Here is a 6881-nt window from a genome sequence, read left to right as displayed (position 1 = left end):
ATGCCCTTCTACTATGTGATGATCCCACTGTGGCTGCTGCTGCCTCTACTCTCCATAGACGTCTTCTTCTCCCTGGTCACCCACAACGCTCAGTACTGACAGCTGGTGATCTGTCTGAACCTGGAGTACCCTGCGTGGAACATGCCCTTCTACTACGTGATGATCCCACTGTGGCTGCTGCTGCCTCTACTCTCCATAGATGTCTTCATCTCCCTGGTCACCCACAACGCTCAGTACTGACAGCTGGTGATCTGTCTGAACCTGGAGTACCCTAATGGAACATGCCCTTCTACTACGTGATGATCCCACTGTGGCTGCTGCTGCCTCTACTCTCCATAGACGTCTTCTTCTCCCTGGTCACCCACAACGCTCAGTACTGACAGCTGGTTATCTGTCTGAACCTGGAGTACCCTGATGGAACATGCCCTTCTACTATGTGATGATCCCACTGTGGCTGCTGCTGCCTCTACTCTCCATAGACGTCTGCATCTCCCTGGTCACCCACAACGCTCAGTACTGACAGCTGGTGATCTGTCTGAACCTGGAGTACCCTAATGGAACATGCCCTTCTACTACGTGATGATCCCACTGTGGCTGCTGCTGCCTCTACTCTCCATAGATGTCTTCTTCTCCCTGGTCACCCACAACGCTCAGTACTGACAGCTGGTGATCTGTCTGAACCTGGAGTACCCTGCGTGGAACATGCCCTTCTACTACGTGATGATCCCACTGTGGCTGCTGCTGCCTCTACTCTCCATAGATGTCTTCATCTCCCTGGTCACCCACAACGCTCAGTACTGACAGCTGGTGATCTGTCTGAACCTGGAGTACCCTGCGTGGAACATGCCCTTCTACTACGTGATGATCCCACTGTGGCTGCTGCTGCCTCTACTCTCCATAGACGTCTTCTTCTCCCTGGTCACCCACAACGCTCAGTACTGACAGCTGGTGATCTGTCTGAACCTGGAGTACCCTGCGTGGAACATGCCCTTCTACTACGTGATGATCCCACTGTGGCTGCTGCTGCCTCTACTCTCCATAGATGTCTTCTTCTCCCTGGTCACCCACAACGCTCAGTACTGACAGCTGGTGATCTGTCTGAACCTGGAGTACCCTAATGGAACATGCCCTTCTACTACGTGATGATCCCACTGTGGCTGCTGCTGCCTCTACTCTCCATAGACGTCTTCTTCTCCCTGGTCACCCACAACGCTCAGTACTGACAGCTGGTGATCTGTCTGAACCTGGAGTACCCTGCGTGGAACATGCCCTTCTACTACGTGATGATCCCACTGTGGCTGCTGCTGCCTCTACTCTCCATAGACGTCTTCTTCTCCCTGGTCACCCACAACGCTCAGTACTGACAGCTGGTGATCTGTCTGAACCTGGAGTACCCTAATGGAACATGCCCTTCTACTACGTGATGATCCCACTGTGGCTGCTGCTGCCTCTACTCTCCATAGACGTCTTCTTCTCCCTGGTCACCCACAACGCTCAGTACTGACAGCTGGTGATCTGTCTGAACCTGGAGTACCCTGCGTGGAACATGCCCTTCTACTACGTGATGATCCCACTGTGGCTGCTGCTGCCTCTACTCTCCATAGATGTCTTCTTCTCCCTGGTCACCCACAACGCTCAGTACTGACAGCTGGTGATCTGTCTGAACCTGGAGTACCCTAATGGAACATGCCCTTCTACTACGTGATGATCCCACTGTGGCTGCTGCTGCCTCTACTCTCCATAGACGTCTTCTTCTCCCTGGTCACCCACAACGCTCAGTACTGACAGCTGGTGATCTGTCTGAACCTGGAGTACCCTGCGTGGAACATGCCCTTCTACTACGTGATGATCCCACTGTGGCTGCTGCTGCCTCTACTCTCCATAGACGTCTTCTTCTCCCTGGTCACCCACAACGCTCAGTACTGACAGCTGGTGATCTGTCTGAACCTGGAGTACCCTAATGGAACCTGCCCTTCTACTACGTGATGATCCCACTGTGGCTGCTGCTGCCTCTACTCTCCATAGACGTCTTCTTCTCCCTGGTCACCCACAACGCTCAGTACTGACAGCTGGTGATCTGTCTGAACCTGGAGTACCCTGCGTGGAACATGCCCTTCTACTACGTGATGATCCCACTGTGGCTGCTGCTGCCTCTACTCTCCATAGATGTCTTCTTCTCCCTGGTCACCCACAACGCTCAGTACTGACAGCTGGTGATCTGTCTGAACCTGGAGTACCCTGCGTGGAACATGCCCTTCTACTACGTGATGATCCCACTGTGGCTGCTGCTGCCTCTACTCTCCATAGACGTCTTCTTCTCCCTGGTCACCCACAACGCTCAGTACTGACAGCTGGTGATCTGTCTGAACCTGGAGTACCCTGCGTGGAACATGCCCTTCTACTACGTGATGATCCCACTGTGGCTGCTGCTGCCTCTACTCTCCATAGATGTCTTCTTCTCCCTGGTCACCCACAACGCTCAGTACTGACAGCTGGTGATCTGTCTGAACCTGGAGTACCCTGCGTGGAACATGCCCTTCTACTACGTGATGATCCCACTGTGGCTGCTGCTGCCTCTACTCTCCATAGATGTCTTCTTCTCCCTGGTCACCCACAACGCTCAGTACTGATGCTGCTCACTAACACGTTCTTGTTAGTGTGTGTTTGTGTCTGCTGGTTTGCTTTACTTTTGCAGGTATTTTTTAGATTCCTTTTCATTCTGTTTAGTCAGATAAAACTTTAAACTAATATTCATTTAAAGAAATTTACAAATTCAGCAATAAAAAGAAAATGTTATGATCCGGATATTTTTTTAAACAGTTACATGTATATTTAAAATAAAATGATGTGGCTGCTGGCAGCTGTATAGGGTATTAGTGTTGACCCACAGACAACAACCGGTGCTTGTATCAAGCGGTAGAATTGTTCCGAAAAGCGTTAAAAGAAATAAGTTATTTCTAAGACTTTTCATTCTCTTTTCCATATTATCATTAAATAAAATTTTTTTTTTTGGAATAGGTGAAATGATAGATTTTATTTTTATGCTTAATATGTAATTTTATTGACTTATGTTTACAATAATTTCTCAACAACAATGAACAATTTGTGAAGGTGGACAAGAATGTCATCCATCTGACCAAGAACTATAATAATGATTTATGTAGTAAGTAAGTGATCTGATTTTACTGAGTAAATTGTAAGGAATATGTTTGCATATATAATGATCCATTTAATAATCACATGAAAATATTTCGAGATATGTTTCATTTCTAAGGTTTTTATTATAAAAGAAAATTAAACTTACTACACGCCCAAGCCAACTGTGGTCCCGGGAAAAATGTGAACTACCCAAGGGTAGAATTGTTCCGAAAAGCGTTAAAAGAAATAAGTTATTTCTAAGACTTTTCATTCTCTTTTCCATATTATCATTAAATAAAATTTTTTTTTTTGGAATAGGTGAAATGATAGATTTTATTTTTATGCTTAATATGTAATTTTATTGACTTATGTTTACAATAATTTCTCAACAACAATGAACAATTTGTGAAGGTGGACAAGAATGTCATCCATCTGACCAAGAACTATAATAATGATTTATGTAGTAAGTAAGTGATCTGATTTTACTGAGTAAATTGTAAGGAATATGTTTGCATATATAATGATCCATTTAATAATCACATGAAAATATTTCGAGATATGTTTCATTTCTAAGGTTTTTATTATAAAAGAAAATTAAACTTACTACACGCCCAAGCCAACTGTGGTCCCGGGAAAAATGTGAACTACCCAAGGTCAGACGGACCCCTCCCTCCGTCGTCATCCCTTCCACCACACTGTCCCCTCCTTTCCCTAGTCCGCCTCAAGGCTCGGAGCGAATCATGTCGCGGGTGGGACGGCAAGTAGAGTTGTCACCATACCCCTCCTCATTCCCCACCCCTCTCTCGCTGCGACACTAGCGCTCCCGTCACTCCCCTCCTCGGGATCACAGTTGGCTTGGGCGTGTAGTAAGTCTGTTTCCCCATCAGATAAATCAATGTCATGTCGACTTTGTTGTTTTCAGCTGATACATGCTGATTTTGTGAGAAAAATTAGAAAAATTCCCTCAACATAAGATTAAATTCATGTGATTCGTAAGCATTGAAGAAAAAAAATAGTAAAAATTGTAACTAAGATTTTCTCATACTTAAGCATTTAATTACAATATTAACCCATAAGTGGTCATGCCACTGTCAAATTGATCGGGTATAGCAAACTTTTGTTGCTACCGGACTGTACATTCACCCGTTGCCGCAGTCTTTCCAGTAGCTGAGTTCTTGCGTTCAAGGAATATAACTGACATTGTTCGTCAGTTCTGTTCTCTCCTTGTTGGGTGAACGTGTTTATGATTCAGCGGGTCATTTTGACAGTACGAACTATTAAAGTGATTGCCTCTTATAGAAAATAAGACTATGACCTATAAAATGACATTATTAAATGTAAATTGTAACCTTAAATACTGCCAAAGTTTGTGATTCTTAACATTTCTAGTGATAACTAGATATTGTGTAGTAATTGGAGTGATAATATGTAACTGCTAAAGAGCTATAAAGGATTAGAAAACTTATAAATTGTGTGTTTGATGAAAGCGACGAAGAAGATGTATGTGGAAATTCTTTGAAAGTGAAGATAGTTTTTACAAGAAAGTGACCAAAAAACTGACATGGGAGAATCGGGTGTTGAAAGTGATTATGAACAAAACATCATTAGGTTATTCAGCCTTATCATTTAGGCAGAGATAATGTCACGAATTAAGAACAACCAAGACAAAATATTTCTGTGAGAAAACAAAATATGTTAACATATTTACCAGGTATAAAAGGTCCAACAAGGAATGCGAAAATCCGTCTTAACTGCTGGAATTAGTTTTTTCCTGATTCAGTTATTGGTGAAAAGTTACCTGTACCAACATTTGTATTGAAATATTTCGTCAAAATTATGAAACTGAAAGAGATACTTGGAAACAAATAAAGATTAACTTAAAGCACTTTTCAGGTTTCTTTATTTGGCAGGGGCTCACCTAAATTTATCTGATCTATGAGCTGTGACACTCCGAGTACCACATTTGTTGTTGGTATGTGGGTTTTTTCTGTGCACACGTGGATAAGTGATCTTGCCCGCATTCTGGCGGTGCGATGATGTACTTGCCGCAGTTGTGGTTCCTAGTGTTCCGTGTTCCGGTGGGAGGTCTCTGTGGGGTTGGCACTCGCAGCACGCCTATCTGACTTTGTGAAGTAGGGATTTTGGTTATTGGAGGTTGGTATTGTCAGGTTTTCACCTGGCTTGATGTGCTATTGTCGTGTTGAACGAGAGAGATGACTGAGAAAAGAAGGAACGAGGTTGTTGTGATCTAGATGAGATAGGGGATGTACAGCATGAAATTGTATTTTGAGGGTTTTTAATGCAATTTTACTCGTCATGGTAAAGACCAAGATTTTATTGTTTTTGAAGATTTTGTGTTTGATGGGCGTTCAATAGACGACAGAAACTTTGTGTTTCATGAGTAATATAGAGGAAGCTATAGTACTTTTCTTTGACGAAGCCAGTAATTCTGAGGTGGGATTACTGCTAGTTCTCGTGTGGGAGGCGGTCTATACTACTATATTCCTGGGTTTCGTGTTGCTCTGAAATATGAGTGGCCATGTTGGAGGTGACGGTTTGGTTTCCTGCTGCTGTGCTGGAGGGCTGAAAATAGCTAACGAAGAACTTACAGGTTGTGGTCACTGCCATTTTCCTGTAAACCTGTGTACCTGGGCAAGAAAATAAATGATTGCATTAAGTGATTTAAGTCCCATATTCAATGAGCCATTTAATGCCTTGAAGACAGCCTCAAAGCCTTTTCTTGTTAAATTATGTTGCTGAAATTTTATTGTTGAAAAGGCTGTGACTAATTTATTAATTTTGTTTTGTGCCCTGTCGAAACGACACTAATAGGTATTAAGTAAATGTACCCAACCGAAATTTTAGACTTTTGTGCAGATCTGTGACATTGTAGAAGGAATGTGGAGAAATGTGCTTTTTTGAGGTTGCACAGGTTGCCTTGTTTGGCAAATGAACTTGCACAATTTATGATGTGATGAGGTAATTGACTGAAGGCCTTTATTTGAAGGCTTCCATGAGCTTCATAGGAAAGTGTCAACAGGTGAAGTACATTCACGTGAACCTTCAACTGCGAGTAACACAATCCTTAAAAATAATAAAATAAGTTAAGCTGAGTAAACAGTGTTCAAGAGGGTATTCAAATTAATTATAGCCAAGGATGGATGCAAAGGTTAAAGTAGCAAATAGTTACATTAACTTAGTTCGTTTAATCATGGGCAAAGGCCTCACGTTGACGTCGTCTGGCCGACGACCACCCCAGAGCCCGACCTGCACCCGCCAGTATACGCTCCCGCTAACGGAACACACCCCTGGCGATGGCCCACCCGAGTCAGGCGAGCCGAACAGCAATTAAAGGCAAAGCCGCGGAAACCTGAGTAGACAAGAGAAGAACCGTACCCATTCCTCCTGAAACATTAAATTAGGATTTTAGCGACAATAAAATCTCTTCCAGACACACCCGTTTGGAGTCTAGCGTAATGAGGTCACGCCTGGCGCGAGAGAGGCCGAGCCTCCCTCGGACGCCATGCCAGTTCGGCAGTTCAGCGCAGCTCACGGACCGGGGCGGACCTACGTCCCACGGAGAGGCAACATCCTTTGTCTACATCGAAAGTAACGTCCGGTAAATATAGTCACTAATTAACAGAACCCCTTTTATTACTTAACCTCTCCGTGAGTACCCGGTCCCTTTTTTCGGTCCAGGACCTAATCCGGCCGCATCAATTTAAAGACACCCCGCACCACAC

The sequence above is a fragment of the Bacillus rossius genome, chromosome 10 (genome assembly GCF_032445375.1).
Source record: "Bacillus rossius redtenbacheri isolate Brsri chromosome 10, Brsri_v3, whole genome shotgun sequence".
Taxonomy (NCBI): Eukaryota; Metazoa; Arthropoda; class Insecta; order Phasmatodea; family Bacillidae; genus Bacillus; species Bacillus rossius.
The sequence above is the reverse complement of the archived record's forward strand: the minus strand, read 5'-3'. Positions refer to the sequence as shown.